Below are 18,108 nucleotides of genomic sequence, written 5' to 3' on the forward strand. Positions count from 1 at the left end.
CACATTTCTATTGGTTGCAAATTTCAACCCTTTCCAAATGATTCCTACCCCCAACATGACGTCTGCCTGCTACCATAGCAACAGATCATGGAACACTGGTGTGAGCAGAGAGGTCAGAAGTTCAGCACACAATGTTTCTAATCCAAAGAGCAAGAGTGCTTGACTTTTCAAACCTAACAGCAAATCCAAAGTAATCTTCTGTGGGAACACATTTTTCTGAAGCAATACAAAACATGCTTTTAAAAATTTAAACATACAGCCTAGTTTTTAGTGTTGAATGGTCTGAAACAGCCAATGAGTTATTTTTATTAAAAAAAGTATGTAAGCCTCCATTTTACCACTATCTTTCTTTTCATATTGCCATTCTACTGAAAGACACCTTCTGAGTGCATCCAGATCTCCTTGAAAGATGTTCACAGTGTGGATTGTAGTTCATAGCTATGTCTACTGGAGTGAAAAGTATGCGGAAAAAAGAGGTATTGTGAAAGACCTTGCTTTGCCAAATGTAGACATTAAATGGATTGGTCAGAGAGGGTTAAAGTGGCACCAATTAATGCCTTTGGTGAAATCCTTTCTACATCTCCCACAGCCTGACCTTATAATTGTGCACTGTGGTGGAAATGACCGTGGCACTTTAACTGGGGTAGGTCTGGAAATGCTTGTTAAGGACAACTTTGTGCAATTGATGTCACTTTTTCCACAAACTACCTTTGTATATTCTAATATATGCCAAAGGCAAAAGTGGAACTGGTCCAACCAATATTGTCCGCAGATTGAGAAAGCAAAAAAGCACGTCAATAAGTCTGTTTCTGCTTTCCTCAGAGACTATGGTATGGGTTCTATATACCACAACAACTTGCGTTACAACATGCAAGGCATTTATAGAGGAGACGGTGTACATTTCACAGATGAATGGAACAGAGTCTTCCTCTTGAACTTTAGACTCTGCATCGGTACTTACTTGTAGGTACAAAAAAACACTCAATGAACACAACAGCTCTTTTTAGAGCCAATCAACATCTAAACATTTAAACTTGATTTTTAATTCTATTTTTTTAATGAATTTTTTGCCGACGTGTGCGCACCGTGCGCGCACCGCGCAATATTTATTTATATTTTTGGGACCTTAGGGGTCTTTCATGGTCCCCCTGAGAAGGCCTGGGGGGTCAGGGACTCTCTACCCTGCCCCCTTTTCACGTTCTCCACTTGTGTTTTTAGCTCTCTTCTGCCTCTAAAACTCAAAATGGCGGCTGGAGGGTGTGCGCACCGTGCGCTCACCCAGCGATTTTTTGAAAAAAAATAAAATGTTTTTTTCACCCTTCGGGGTCCTTCAGGGACCCCCTGACAAAGGCTAGGGGGTCAGGAACTCTCTACCCTGCCCCCTTTTCACATTCTCCACCTTTCTTTTTCACTGTCACACACAAAATGGCGTCCGACACTTCCTGATTTCAACCGATTGGAATGTTGACTGACATCTAACCACCAATCAGAATTACGCTCGCGGACATTTGGTGCGTGCCCCGTGCGAGCACCGTGCGCGCACGGTGCGCGGATATAGATATGTATTTACATTTAACTGCAATTTTCTCAGGAACTACTGAACAGATTGACACAATATATGCAAAAGGCACATGCCTGACCTGAGGACTACCTCTTTGCCAAATATCAAGTAATTCTGTTCAGCCGTTCGGGCTGTACCTTCGACTAAAGGTCCTATGGTTAAATGCATGGGGAAAACGCGTTTTGGGACCCCCCTTTTTTCTCAGCCCCCGCTTGACGAACCACCCCGAGACTTTCAGGGTAGGAGCTGAGCGGAGCGCCCCATTAGTTTTGAAAATTTCCCGAAGATAAGTCAACCGGCGCCAAAGGTATTCAAAATAGAATTTTCAAATTTCCTATGGGAACTCGGTCCCAACTATAACTATCTACTGGACTGGCGACTGCCAGTAGATAATATATATATATATGTATATATATATATATATATATATATATATATATATATATTACCTACTGGCGGTCGCCAGTAGGTAGTTATAGTTAGGACCCTGTTTCCATAGGAAAACCGCAACATTCTATTTGGAATAACTTTGGTGCCGGTCGACGAATCCTCGCGAAATTTTCAAAATAGGTGGGGCGCTACGCTCCGCTCCTACCCTGAAAGTCTCCGGGGGATTCGTCAAGCGGGGGCTGCGAAAAAAGGGGGGTCCCAAAACGCGTTTTTCCCATGCATTTTTCCATAGGACCTTTAGACACGGCTACAGCCCAAACGGCTAAACAGAGTTACTTGAAATTTGGCAGAGAGGTAGTCCTCAGGTCAAGGAAGTACCTTTTGTAGGTCTGGTGTAAATCTGTTCAGTAGTTCCTGAGAAAATAGCATTTAAATCAATATATATATCTGTGGCAGCTTACGGTGCGCTTACGGTGCGCTTACGGTAAGCTTACCGTACGCGTACGGTGACGTGCGCGAGCGCGATTCTGATTAGCTGTTAGATCTTAGTAAACATTCGAATCGGTCGAAACCAGGAAGCAGCCGCCGCCATTTTGTGTGTTTCACTCAGAAAAAAAGGGTGATAACTTGAAAAGGGGGCAAGGAAGAGAGTTACAGACCCCCTAACATTTGAAAGGGGGTCAAAGAAGGACAGAAAAGTACAAAAAAAACATTTATTAATTAAAAAAAAAAATCGCGGGGTACGCGTACGATAAGCTTACGGTAAGCTTACCGTACGCGTACGGTGACGTGCGCGAGCGCGATTCTGATTGGCTGTTAGATCTTAGTAAACATTCGAATCGGTCGAAACCAGGAAGCAGCGGCCGCCATTTTGTGTGTTTCACTCAGAAAAAAAAGGGTGATAACTTGAAAAGGGGGCAAGGAAGAGAGTTACAGACCCCCTAACATTTGAAAGGGGGTCAAAGAAGGACAGAAAAGTACAAAAAAAACATTTATTAATTTAAAAAAAAAATCACGGGGTACGCGTACGGTAAGCTTACCGTACGCGTACGGTAGAAAAAAAAAAGAAAAAAAGAAAAAAAAATCAGATTTAAGTGTTTAGATATTAGGGGGCTCTAAAAAGAGCCGTTATGTTTATAAAGTGATTTGATTTTTTAGTGGTACCTACAAGTAAGTACCGACGCAGAGTCTAAGGTTCAAGAGGAAGACTCTGTTCCCTTCATCAGTGAAGTGTACACCATCTCCTCTATTAATGTCTTGCATGTCGTAACGCAAGTTGTTGTGGTAAATGGAACCCATACCATAGTCTCGGAGGAAAGCAGAAACTGATTTGTTGACGTGCTTTCTTGCTTTGTCAATCTGCGGACAAAATTGATTGGACCAGTTCCATTTTTGCCTTTGGCATATGTTAGAATACACAAAGGCAGTTTTAGGGAAAAGTGAAAACAGTTGTGCAAAGGTGTCCTTCATAAGCATTTCCAGACCTACCCCAGTCAAAGTGCCTAGGTCATTGCCACCACAGTGCACTATTATGAGGTCAGGGTGTTGGATTTGCATGAAGGATTTCACCAATGGCATCAATTGGTGCCACTTTAACCCTCTCTGACCAATCCATTTAATGTCTACATTTGGCAAAGCAAGGTCTCTCACCATACCTGTTTTCTCTGCATACTTTTCACTCCAGAAGACATAGCTGTGCCCTACAATCCACACTGTGAACATCTTCCAAGGAGATCTGGATGCACTCAGGAGGTGTAATTCAGTAGAATGGTAAAAAGAAATGAAAGACAGTTTGGAAATGGAGGCATACATATTTTTTTTTTTAAAAAAGAACTGATTGGCTGTTTCATACCATTCTACACTAAAAACTAGGCTGTATGTGTAAATTTAAAGAAGCATGTTTTGTATTGGTACAGAAAAATGTGTTACCAAAGAACAGTACTATGGATTTGCTGTTAGGTTTGAAAAGTCAAGCACTCCTGCTCTTTGGAAATGAAACATTGTGTGGTGAACTTCTGACCTAACTCTCCACAGCAGTGTTTCAAGAGCAGTTGCTATGGTAGCAGGCAGAAGTCAAGTTGGGGGAAGGGTACTAGGCTGAAGTCAAGTTGGGGGAAGGGTACTTTTGGAAAAGGGTTGGGTTTTCAACCAATAGAAATGTGTGATTACATTTGAAAAAAAGGGGGAAGCACTGAGATTTGAAACTAACATGTATATGTGTGGAAAAAGAGAGGGAAACATTGCCATTATCTGGTTCTGCTGAGAGGAGAGAGGTGTACAGAACAGAGATCCTGGCTCTGATAATCTGCTGTTTGAGTGCCACATTTCTTTCCCAACTAACTAATTTTAAAGGTGAGTTAAGAGTTTGAGAGGGGATGTATATGGTAAATTAAGAAATGAATAATAGAATTGGAATTCATTTTGTTGAAGTTGTGTTTATCATTTTGTGTTTTGGGAGAAATTTAAATGTGAGGAACATGTAAAATAATATGGACTATGTTTTCACCATAAATTAAGATGTACTGGTATAAATGAGGAATACTTTTAGGGTTTGAGGTTCCAGTCAGTAATGCAAATACATTCAGCATCACTAAGGCTGGTTGCCCTTGCTGGAGTGTAGTCAGTCACCCAGGTTATACATGTTTCTGGTCTGAAAAAGCTGTTTGGACATGTGCTTTTTTAAGAATCTGAAAAGTGGATTCAAAATGTGTCTGACTGTAAAAGTACTTATCACTTGCCAAAAAAAAGAGTAGTAAGTGTGCTTTCAAATTGGCAAAGAAATTTCGTTTTCTGACTAATATGAAAACATGACTCTGTGTGCAAAGAGGAATTATAGACAGAGATTTATTGCGTATTGCTCTGGTGATTTTACATTTGCATTAGATGGAAAGGGGGAGCTATTTTTTTCTGCAGAAGCAGACTCTTAGCACACACCCAGCTGCTTATCCTGTGGAATCATGCACAGTATTCACAACCGAGTGGGGTTTGAGGTTGCAGTCAGTAATGCAAATACATTCAGCATCACTAAGGCTGGTTGCCCTTGCTAGAGTGTAGTCAGTCACCCAGGTTACACATGTTTCTGGTCTGAAAAAGCTGTTTGGACATGTGCTTTTTTAAGAATCTGAAAGGTGGATTCAAAATGTGTCTGACTGTAAAAGTACTTATCACTTGCCAAAAAAAAGAGTAGTAAGTGTGCTTTCAAATTGGCAAAGAAATTTCGTTTTCTGACTAATAAGAAAACATGACTCTGTGTGCAAAGAGGAATTATAGACAGAGATTTATTGCGTATTGCTCTGGTGATTTTACATTTGCATTAGATGGAAAGGGGGAGCTATTTTTTCTGCAGAAGCAGACTCTTAGCACACACCCAGCTGCTTATCCTGTGGAATCATGCACAGTATTCACAACCGAGTGGGGTTTGAGGTTGCAGTCAGTAATGCAAATACATTCAGCATCACTAAGGCTGGTTGCCCTTGCTAGAGTGTAGTCAGTCACCCAGGTTACACATGTTTCTGGTCTGAAAAAGCTGTTTGGACATGTGCTTTTTTAAGAATCTGAAAAGTGGATTTGAAATGTGTCAGACTGTAAAAGTACTTATCACTTGCAAAAAAAAGAGTAGTAAGTGTGCTTTCAAATTGGCAAAGAAATTTCGTTTTCTGACTAATATGAAAACATGACTGTGTGCAAAGAGGAATTATAGACAGAGATTTATTGCGCATTGCTCTGGTGATTTTACATTTGCATTAGATGGAAAGGGGGAGCGATTTTTTTCTGCAGAAGCAGACTCTTAGCACACACTCAGCTGCTTATCCTGTGGAATCATGCACAGTATTCACAACCGAGTGGGGTTTGAGGTTGCAGTCAGTAATGCAAATACATTCAGCATCACTAAGGCTGGTTGCCCTTGCTAGAGTGTAGTCAGTCACCCAGGTTACACATGTTTCTGGTCTCAAAAAGCTGTTTGGACATGTGCTTTTTTAAGAATCTGAAAAGTGGATTTGAAATGTGTCAGACTGTAGAAGTACTTATCACTTGCAAAAAAAAAAGAGTAGTAAGTGTGCTTTCAAATTGGCAAAGAAATTTCGTTTTCTGACTAATATGAAAACATGACTCTGTGTGCAAAGAGGAATTATAGACAGAGATTTATTGCGTATTACTCTGGTAATTTTACAGTTGCATTAGTAGGAAAGGGGGAGCTATTTTTCTGCAGAAGCAGACTCTTAGCACACACCCAGCTGCTTATCCTGTGGAATCATGCACAGTATTCACAACCGAGTGGGGTTTGAGGTTGCAGTCAGTAATGCAAATACATTCAGCATCACTAAGGCTGGTTGCCCTTGCTGGAGTGTAGTCAGTCACCCAGGTTACACATGTTGCTGGTCTCAAAAAGCTGTTTGGACATGTGCTTTTTTAAGAATCTGAAAAGTGGATTCAAAATGTGTCAGACTGTAAAAGTACTTATCACTTGCCAAAAAAAAGAGTAGTAAGTGTGCTTTCAAATTGGCAAAGAAATTTCGTTTTCTGACTAATATGAAAACATGACTCTGTGTGCAAAGAGGAATTAAAGGCAGAGATTTATTGCGTATTGCTCTGGTAATTTTACAGTTGCATTAGTAGGAAAGGGGGAGCTATTTTTTTCTGCAGAAGCAGACTCTTAGCACACAGCCAGCTGCTTATCCTGTGGAATCATGCACAGTATTCACAACCGAGTGGGGTTTGAGGTTGCAGTCAGTAATGCAAATACATTCAGCATCACTAAGGCTGGTTGCCCTTGCTGGAGTGTAGTCAGTCACCCAGGTTACACATGTTGCTGGTCTCAAAAAGCAGTTTGGACATGTGCTTTTTTCAGAATCTGAAAAGTGGATTCAAAATGTGTCAGACTGTAAAAGTACTTATCACTTGCAAAAAAAAGAGTAGTAAGTGTGCTTTCAAATTGGCAAAGAAATTTAGTTTTTTGACTAATATGAAAACATGACTCTGTGTGCAAAGAGGAATTATAGACAGAGATTTATTGCGTATTACTCTGGTAATTTTACAGTTGCATTAGTAGGAAAGGGGGAGCTATTTTTCTGCAGAAGCAGACTCTTAGCACACACCCAGCTGCTTATCCTGTGGAATCATGCACAGTATTCACAACCGAGTGGGGTTTGAGGTTGCAGTCAGTAATGTAAATACATTCAGCATCACTAAGGCTGGTTGCCCTTGCTGGAGTGTAGTCAGTCACCCAGGTTACACATGTTGCTGGTCTGAAAAAGCTGTTTGGACATGTGCTTTTTTAAGAATCTGAAAAGTGGATTTAAAATGTGTCAGACTGTAAAAGTACTTATCACTTGCAAAAAAAAAGAGTAGTAAGTGTGCTTTCAAATTGGCAAAGAAATTTCGTTTTCTTCCTTATTTTCAAACCATGACTCTGTGTGCAAAGAGGAATTACAGACAAAGATTTATTGCATATTGCTCTGGTAATTTTACATTTGCATTAGATGGAAAGGGGGAGCTATTTTTTTCTGCAGAAGCAGACTCTTAGCACACAGCCAGCTGCTTATCCTGTGGAATCATGCACAGTATTCACAACCGAGTGGGGTTTGAGGTTGCAGTCAGTAATGCAAATACATTCAGCATCACTAAGGCTGGTTGCCCTTGCTGGAGTGTAGTCAGTCACCCAGGTTACACATGTTGCTGGTCTCAAAAAGCTGTTTGGACATGTGCTTTTTTAAGAATCTGAAAAGTGGATTCAAAATGTGTCAGACTGTAAAAGTACTTATCACTTGCCAAAAAAAAGAGTAGTAAGTGTGCTTTCAAATTGGCAAAGAAATTTTGTTTTCTTCCTTATTTTCAAACCATGACTCTCTGTGCAAAGAAGAATTACAGACAGAGATTTATTGCATATTGCTCTGGTAATTTTACATTTGCATTAGATGGAAAGGGGGAGCTATTTTTTTCTGCAGAAGCAGACTCTTTGCACACAGCCAGCTGCTTATCCTGTGGAATCATGCACAGTATTCACAACCGAGTGGTGTTTGAGGTTGCAGTCAGTAATGCAAATACATTCAGCATCACTAAGGCTGGTTGCCCTTGCTGGAGTGTAGTCAGTCACCCAGGTTACACATGTTCCTGGTCTCAAAAAGCTGTTTGGACATGTGCTGTTTTAAGAATCTGAAAAGTGGATTCAAAATGTGTCAGACTGTAAAAGTACTTATCACTTGCAAAAAAAAACAGTAGGAAGTGTGCTTTCCAATTGGCAAAGAAATGTCGTGTTCTGACTAATATGAAAACATGACTCTGTGTGCAAAGAGGAATTATAGACAGAGATTTATTGTGTATTACTCTGGTAATTTTACATTTGCATTAGATGGAAAGGGGGAGCTATTTTTTCTGCAGAAGTAGACTCTTCGCACACACCCAGCTGCTTATCCTGTGAAATCATGCACAGTATTCACAACTGAGTGGGGTTTGAGGTTGCAGTCAGTAATGCAAATACATTCAGCATCACTAAGGCTGGTTGCCCTTGCTGGAGTGTAGTCAGTCACCCAGGTTACAGATGTTGCTGGTCTCAAAAAGCAGTTTGGACATGTGCTTTTTTCAGAATCTGAAAAGTGGATTCAAAATGTGTCAGACTGTAAAAGTACTTATCACTTGCCAAAAAAAAGAGTAGTAAGTGTGCTTTCCAATTGGCAAAGAAATTTCGTTTTCTGCCTAATTTCAAACCATGACTCTGTGTGCACACAGGAATTGTTTTTAGATATTTAATTTGTGAAGGTGTTATTGTGATTTTCACTTGTAGGAAAGGGGTACTTAGTATTTTAAGATTTGAAAAGATCATAAAAAATGTAGTAATATATTTAAATAAAATAAAGGAATTTTTTTTTAGTTTTTTTCAGGTATTGCTGAAGAGCAGTGAACAAAATTTAAGATGCCTACAAAATCCAGACGAAGGAAAAACCACAAAAAAAAACTATATTTGAAGACAACTGGAGGACCTAAGTTAGTTGGAGATGCTCATGTTGGGAAAAAGAGAAAGTCTTCTGGTAAGCAGACAAAAGATTTTTTAAAGAACATCTTTAAAAAAAGGAAAAATGTACAAAATGTCTGTACTGGAAAGAATGTTTTAAATAGAAAAGAACAGGAAATAATTGAGCATTTAGTTAATGCAAATATACCTTCAGAAACAATAAAGATTAAGTTAAACAGAAAAACAGCGTTTAAAGAGATACGTAGAAAAATGTTTCAGAGAAGAGTTATGTCCAATTTGATAAAGGATGTGAAGAAATATAAGCAAAAGGCTAAATTTTATAAGAGAAAAAAAGAAATTGAAGCCATTGCAGCTAAGGCATTAGAATTAAAAAGGAAACTATTCATTTTAATTTTGAATAGGATGCGTACATTAGATAAAATGGTTAATGTACTGAAATCACAAAGCAAAAGGAAAAGAGCAGTGAAAAGAACAAACTTTTGTAAAGTGTTTTTAGGAGAATGGATGCATAGTTCAAGTAGTGAACCTTTTTTTAATGAAGAGAGTTATTTTCAAAGTAATAGTTTGCTGCATGCAGTTGACACCAGAGGTCGTGCTTATGAAGTGAAAAATGGTTGTATAATGGAGAAGGAGAAAATGGTTCCAAGAGATGAGGTACAAGTGATGGCGGATGAGGCTATGGGGAGACATCCTAAAGCCCCAGTGTACACTTGGAATTGTAGTAGTATTTGCACTGTGCGTCAGGAATCTATTGATAAATTTCGTGAGTTTCTAAGAGAATATAGTAAAAAAAAGTTAAAACAGAAGATTAAGGTGCTTCAAAGTCTAGATCCATGCAGAGTGAGAGAGAATACTGGTTTGCAGGGTCATTCTCTGGCTTGTCTATCTAGAAAAGTGTGTAAAAGTGTTTTTCACCATTTTAGGATGCTGGCTGTTCATCATACTGAAATGAGAAAGTTTGTGAGACGGTTGTATTTTGCTAAAAGTCCAGCAATAAAGTTAGATGAATTGAATAGGGCTCTGTTCCGTGGATCGGTATCAGATGTAGAGAAGGTTACTGATGAAATTCAGTTTTGTTACTTTGGTCCTGAACAAGACAGTGCAGAAAAGGACACAGTAAATGAGGAAGAAGTGGAAGAGAATGTAGAACCCTCTGTAAGTAAGACATTTAATGATCACATAACAAAATTTGCAATAATCTCTAATGAAAGACCAAATATTACTTTTATTTGTTGCCGCAGAACTCATTATAGAAAACAAACCAGGAATGTTGATCTCTACAGAAAAAGTGAAAATGAAGATAATTATAAGTGGAAGGATTTTGCCACATATATATTTCTTGAAAATTGTTTTGAATTGGGTGAAGATCAGCGTATTTGTAAATACTGTTACAACAAGTTAGAGGAAAATAGAATGCCGACCAGAGCTGTACATAATAATTTAGAATCGGATGTTATTCCTGCCGAACTTTCTGAATTAAATACTTATGAGTCTATACTTATTCAATGTGTTCATCCGTTCCAGATCATAGTACGTATGGAGCCCAAAACTGGTAAATTACCTCCTTCAGATTTACTGAGAGGTTTAAAAGGAAGAGTGGTGTATTTGCCCTTGGATTTGAAAAAAAATATGGAAACTATTGATGCAGATACTTTGGAAACTGAACCATTAGTTATTCTGGTTAATGGTGTACCTACAAAGAATAAGAAGATTTGGCAGGAGCTGGTAGATGTACGGAAAGTACAAAGAGCAAATTTGTATTTGAAAAGGAATAACAAATGGTATGAATCAATTTATATAGAAGAAGAAGAAGAAGATTTACAAGAAGACACAGAAACACCAACTGGACAAATTGAAAAAGTGGACAAGTCAAAGGAAGAAGAAATTTATGAACATTTTAGCATACATCCTCTTCATTCAAAAGAAGTTATGGGAGACAATATTGATCTGTTTCAGATGAAAAAAGCAAAAGGAACTCCCGTGAGTGTATGGGAGGAGAGCTTGGAAGCTCGATGTTTTCCCCAGCTGTTTCCTACAGGAAAAGGAGGACGATACGATGAACGTCCAGAACAGATTCCAGCTTCTGAGTATCGAACTACAAGACTATATGCAGAAGATCCCAGATTTCGACAAAGTATTCCTTATTTGTTCCATCTTTTATTTGAAAGCGACTTGTCTGCATTATCATATGCAGTAAATCACATTTTAAAAAGTGGAGTACATTTACAAAATGTGTCTGCTAAGGATTTTATGGAGAAAGTGCAGCACCGAGATGATCATTTGGAAACACAACTGATCAATCTGATGGCTTGTCAGCGTGGGACAAATGAATATTGGTACCGACGCCATGGTGAATTAAAATGCATGTTACGGAATTTAGGAACACCAACATGGTTCCTTACCCTAAGCTGTGCTGAGTACGCTTGGGATGATTTACTGGATTTTCTACGAGAGGCAAATTCAAACATTAAAAACATCGAATACAAGACAGCAGGAGAACTGTGCTCATTGGATCCGGTTAATGTTTGCAGATATTTCAATCATAGATTTGAGGCTATGATGTCCTTCATCTGCAATAAAAAAAATCCACCTCTTGGAGAAGTAGAGGATTTCTTTTGGAGAAAAGAGTACCAGGCAAGAGGTGCTCCTCATATTCATATGCTGTTGTGGATCAAGGATGCCCCAAAGTTTGGAACAGATACTGATGAAGCAGTGTTATCTTTCATTGAAGAATATGCAACATGTGCTATACCAAAAAGCACAGAAGAGAAAAAGTTAAAGGAGCAAGTTTTACGTTTCCAAAGTCATCGGTGTGGAAAATACTGTCGACGGAAATACAAGAGCAAAGATAAATACTACACTAAATGTCGATTTGGATTTCCTAGACCTGTTCTTTCAAATGGAAGAGTAAAGAGTTTTATGTCATCTGTGAGACATACTATTACAAGAAAATCACCTGAGAATACCTACAACCTTAAAAGAAAAGAAGAGTCAAAAAATATAAATGACTACAACCCAGTCATTTTATCCATGTGGAATGCTAACATGGATATAGAGTATGTAGCTGACAATTCCATTGCTGTTGCTCGATATGTAACGTCTTACATTACTAAATCTGAAAAAACTGAATTGAAAGAAATGTGGGAAGAGATTTCTCACGAGAAGACTGTCAGTAAGAAGCCGTACAGTTTTAGTTTAAAGATGTTATCGCATCGAGAAATTGGATCCTACGAATGTTCAGATAGGTTATCTTCTGCAAGTCTCTACTCGAAATCAAGAAGAATAATTTGGCCAAGTTTAGGCCTTGCAGCAATGAGAAATCGGGTACTGAAATCTGTTGGAGAAATTGAATATTTGGCCGAGAATGACCCAGAAAGTACAGATATTTTGAAATCAAACATGTTGGACACATATTATCCCAAGAGAAGTCATCATCTGGAGAACATGTGTCTCTATGAAGTGCTGCAGAACTACATTTATTCACGGAAAGCCGCAGAAGACATCAACAATGGAAAATATAAAGTCATTGGTGAGGAAGGATGTTTGGTGAAGCAAACAAAAGGAAGTTTGATAAATCACAGGAAGCTGAGTTGCGACACTACTGACAAAAAGTAATTTTACTACTTGGCTCTTTTACAGCTGTTTAAACCATGGCGTACAGAAGATGAACTACTGGGAGAATTTCAAAGCTATGAAGATTCCTTTAATGCTTGCAAAGACAGCATACAATGCAGTACATTCACAACTTATGTGCAAATGTTAAATGAAGAAATTGAACAGGAAACTACAATTGCAGCTGAAGTAGCTAGAGACAGTTCTCAAGACAGCCAAAGTTCAGGAACACTCAGTCAAGATCCCCTAGGACAACCAATCGTTGAAAATGAAGCTGCAATAGCCATGAATGAAGTGGAAACGGCTATGAATCAAGCTCAAGAAGAATTTATAGACTTACCAAATTTGGAAAGACAACTGAATGAAGAGCAGCAACAAATTTATGAAGAGATCAGAAACAAAATTGATCACGGATTACTACATGAAAAAAAAGAGTGCTCATGCACATCATTTCATCCAATCAGGATGTATGTAAGCGGACAAGCTGGAACTGGAAAAAGTTTCTTAATAAAAGTCATCAGAAGCTACCTACAGCAAAAAACGGATTCTACTTTGTCTTGTGTGGTTACTGCTCCAACTGGGTTAGCAGCATATAACATAAAAGGAATCACCTTACATCGTTTGCTAATGTTACCAGTGGAGTATGAGAACAAAATACAATACCACAAACTAACTGGATAAGCATGCTTGGAAGTTTCAAGAGTATTGGAGAAGATGCAAGTTCTCATTATTGATGAGGTGAGCATGGTATCAAACTTAAAGCTTGCCTTTGTGCATTTAAGAATGCAGCAAATTCTAAGGACAGACTATGACGTGTTATTTGGTGGAAAACATGTCATAGTTTTTGGGGATCTTCTACAGCTTACTCCAGTTAAAGGACAACCAGTGTTTAATACTGTGACACATGAAGACACAAAGAAGTCATTGGGAAGCATTGGTAATGCAAATATTTGGTCCTTCTTTGAGTACAAGGAACTTACTACTAATATGAGGCAAGCAAACGATGAAGAATAAGGAAGTATTCTGAAAGATATCAGGATTGGACTACTGACTGAAGCTGGCACAAAAGCATTACAGAGTAGGTTGCTACATAATTTATTTCCAAAGGAAGAAATAGTTGCAGAGAAGATATACAAGAACATTGCAGAAAAGAAAAGTGTCATCTGCTTAATGCCAACTCTACGTGAATGCTCAATATTCAATGAGGAGCTTTTGAAATTGGATAAGGAAGATATCAGGAAATTGGAAGCAGTGGACAAAATTCAGGATGGAAGAATTACTATCACATTAACAGGCAAACTGAAAAATAAATTGGATTCACTAGAGAAGAACATTTCCAAAACTGCTGGATTAGAAAAAAATCTATATGTTTGCATGAACTGTAGAGTATTTTTAAGGAGAAATTTGGATGTTGAAAAAGGTTTAGTTAATGGAGCTATGGGAAGAGTTGTGGGTTTTATTAATTATCAGAAAAAAGATGGAATAGAATGTTTAAAAATAAAATTTGATCAGATAGAAGAAGTTATAGACATTTGTCGTTGTACAGTTCGTTTCATGCTTGTGAAAGACTTATATGTACAAAGGAAACAGTTTCTGTTTTCTCTAGCATATGCTGTAACTATTCACAAGTCTCAAGGATTGACTGTAGATTGTGCTTTTGTAAACATTGGTTCAACTGTGTTCAAAGAAGGTATGGCTTATGTAGCTTTGTCACGAGTGAAAACATTATCAGGTTTATTCATGATAGACTTTGATGATTCAAAAGTTAGTGCTGATGCAAATTGTGTAAAGGAGTATAATAGATTAAGAAGAACCTATGCTCCTCATTTAGGTCAGTATCCTGTGTTAGAGAAACGTGTAGTTTCTCGTAAAAGGAGAATTGAGAATATCTGTAATGAGGATGTAGAGAGGAGGAAAAAAAAGAGGAGTGATGTAATTGCAAGCAAAAAGAAAAAGGAAAATGAAGAAGAGGTTGTAGGATGTCATTTTGAAAATAGCTCTGGTGTCAACTGCTACGCTAATGTAGTGCTGAATGTTGCATTTTATCTGGAAAGTTTGCAAGAGCAGATAATAGTAAATCAGAGAAAAAGATTCTGTTCTGAGTTGAGTCTCCTTTTTCAAAAGCTGAGTAATGATAAAACTCAAATAGAAAGTGCTACTGAAATTAGAAAACTTTTAGATGTATGTTCAGGACGAACACAGTTTTCTCAAAATGTACAGCAAGACGCAAAGGAATTCTTGATGTATTTTCTTAAGGTACTGGAAGTAGAAGGGGTTCCCATTGAAAATATGTTTGGTGTCTCTTATAAATGGGAACATAGTTGTGAAAACTGTTACAATACATGTGGCTCTAATGTTGATTCTGAAAGGTTTATTTATTTAACATTGCCAGACAGTAAAACAGTCACTTTTGCTAAATTAATTAAAGATGCTAATCATAGCATGGAATGCGGTGAGTGTAAATCTGACATGTTTTCAACGTTAATTTTCAAGGAATACGGACAGTATGTAATTTTAATGATGCAACGATGTAAAGCTGATGGTTCAAAATTGGATACTTTAATAAAGAAGTTTATAGGACAGCAATTATCAATTTCAGGAAAAACTTTTGTAACAGTTGCAATAATTTTCCATGAAGGACCTACTGTTACTTCTGGACATTACACAGTTTATCTTAAATGTGAAAAAGGCTGGACACTTTGTAATGATTCCCAATTGATTTTCAAGCAACGTTTGCCTTTTGATTTAGCAAATTCCTATCTAATCTTCCTGAAACCTAAATTTTAGAGAGACTTGGCAAGATCTGTACAAAACAATTTTACCATTTTATTGGATTAGCATTGGAATTTTCAAAAAAAAAAATTTTTTTAATTACCATTTGGCCTAATGGAAAGGTAACCAATTGTAATGTGGTCTTATTTAATTCCTAATGAATCTTTCGGAAACCAAAAATTTAGAGAAAATCGGTAACATCTGTACAATTTAAATTTTGGAATTTTATTGGATTACCATTGGAAATGTATTCAAAAAAGATTTTTTAAATTACTATTTGGCCATAAGGAAAAGTAACCAATTGTATTGTGGACTTATTTAATTATTAATTAATCTTTTGGAAACCAAAATGTTAGAGAGAATCGGTAACATCTGTACAATTTAAATTTTGGAATTTTATTAGATTACCATTGGAAATTTAATCAAAAAAGAATTTTAAAATTACTATTTGGCCTAAAGGAAATGTAACCAGATGTATTGTGGAGTTATTTGAGATATAATATTTTTGAGATTATGCTTCTGTAACAAAATTGTCTGACGGTATTTTAAGGAAATAGTTATTGTTATTAGATGATATTTTTTTAGAATATTATGCTTTTCTATAATGTTATGTTTAAGTAAAAAGAGATTCTGGGCTTTTTTAAAGCAATCTTTGAGATTGTTATTTTTTTTTTGCCCGCTGTTAAGTGATGAATGCAATTGCTTTCACGATTTATAGTGAAATGCAATATATTCTGAAAACAGCAAAAAAAAGGCAAAACATTTTTGGGGGAAAATATGTAAATACGTGTATTGTGTTATATAATGATTTATTAAATATTAATACTTTTTTGTTTTTTTTCAGATTGTGAAAGAAATTTTTTGAAAAAAACCTACCATTTTTTCAAGTAATTTCAATTAAATTTTAATTAAAAATTAAATTGTTGGGTGGGTCAGGTAAGTCAGAAATTAGATGGTCCCTTTCTTCCACTTCTCCTCAAACAGATTTTTAGTATTTAGTTATTAATTCCTCAAGGATCTTGAGATGTGGTAATTGATTTTTTGTGTTTTAAAAAAAAAAAAAAAAAAATACGCTTACCGCGTACGGTAAAAAAAAAAAAAGTTTTAAAGAAAAAAGACAAAAAAGTTGAGAGGTAAGGTTGGCTCTTAAAAGAGCCGTTGTGTTCATGCAGGGACAGAGGAAAGGAAGAATGGGAACATTAGCTGGTAGGACATATGTGCTGGTCTATTTTGTTGTTAATGAGGGGAAGACTGGTCTCCCTATGAACAATTAGACCATGGCAAAATGAACACCGCATAGTAACCCTCGCAAACCGATGGTTCGTTTCCACAGGATCAGAAAAAGGTGAATCTGCCCCCACAGATGAAGGGCTCTGCTGAGCTTCCGAAGAAGGACTCGGCTGAGCTGCTGTGGATGTGCTTGCTCGACTTACTGAAGGGTTGCCTCTAGTATGTCGTGCATGTGTCCTAGGATGTACATCCTCAAGGTGTCTCAACATAGTGTGATTCCCGAAGGAATACTTCTTGTTGGGATTTCCTCTCGAAAGTACACGCTGGCACAGCTTGCAAGTCACCAAAGCAGCATTGACTTTTTTCTCACCCTCTGGAAAAGTAAAATACTCCCATATAAAAGAGCTCTTCTGTTTCCTCTTTCTCTGCCTGATGGTGGTGCTGCTAGCCTCACTCTCAGCAGAAGAGTGCTGTTCTGCCATCGTATCACAAAGACAAGTCAGCTCCTTCTCCTAAGGGATCACAAGCAGAAATGAGGGGAATGGGTGTGGTGTAGGAGAGTTCTAGAACTGAAACTACTTTGAACCAATCAAAAGTTTTGTTTTATGATCACATGACCCACTGTGCGCGTACGTTACGCTTACGTTACGCTTACGGAGCGCTTACGGTGCGCTTACGGTAAAAGTACGCATGCGCGTAAAAAAGACACGCGCTCGCGCGCATGCGCATAACAGTCACGCCTCGCCACTTCCGCGTAACGTGCGCGTGTAGCGTACACGCTTACGCGCGCCATACGCAGTACGCACGGCTGCGTAAATTGCGTAACCATACGCAAAATGAGTAGCATTATTACGAACATTACGCAAACCGTACGCTTACCGTAAGCTTACCGTACGCGCACTTTAAAAAAAAAAAAATTAAAAAAAGGAAAAAAAGATTTTCTATGTTATACTAATATATCTTACCTGTTTGGTTAAAAAAAAGAGAAAAATTAATATATTGCAGAATTTAAAAAAACAAAAAACAAATAGTGTTTTAAGAGAATATAAAGTTTAAAAAAAAAAAAAAAACTTGCATTTAAAAAAACAAAAAAACACATATAATATAATAATTTATAATAAAAAAATCATACAAAATCAATGAAAAAACCATGGGAATCACACATGTTTTAGGTAAGAATTAGCATTTCAAAAACCATACAAATTCACTGAAAAAACCATGGGTTTCACACACGTTATAGTTAGGAATTAGCATTTAAAAAACCTTGCAAATTCACTGAAAAAACCATAGGTTTCACACACGTTATAGTTAGGAATTGGCATTTAAAAAACCTTGCAAATTCACTGAAAAAACCATAGGTTTCACACACGTTATAGTTAGGATTTAGCATTTAAAAAACCTTGCAAATTCAGTGAAAAAACCATAGGTTTCACACACGTTATAGTTAGCGGACATTTCACTCATAAAAAACCATTGAAATTCCCCCGTTATAGTTAGTTAAGCTAACTATAACTCGCGCACCCGCAATCCACTGCTGATGACGTAACATATTACATCACTCATGACATGGTCA

The sequence above is a fragment of the Triturus cristatus genome, chromosome 1_1 (assembly GCF_964204655.1).
Source record: "Triturus cristatus chromosome 1_1, aTriCri1.1, whole genome shotgun sequence".
In the NCBI taxonomy this organism is placed as follows: domain Eukaryota; kingdom Metazoa; phylum Chordata; class Amphibia; order Caudata; family Salamandridae; genus Triturus; species Triturus cristatus.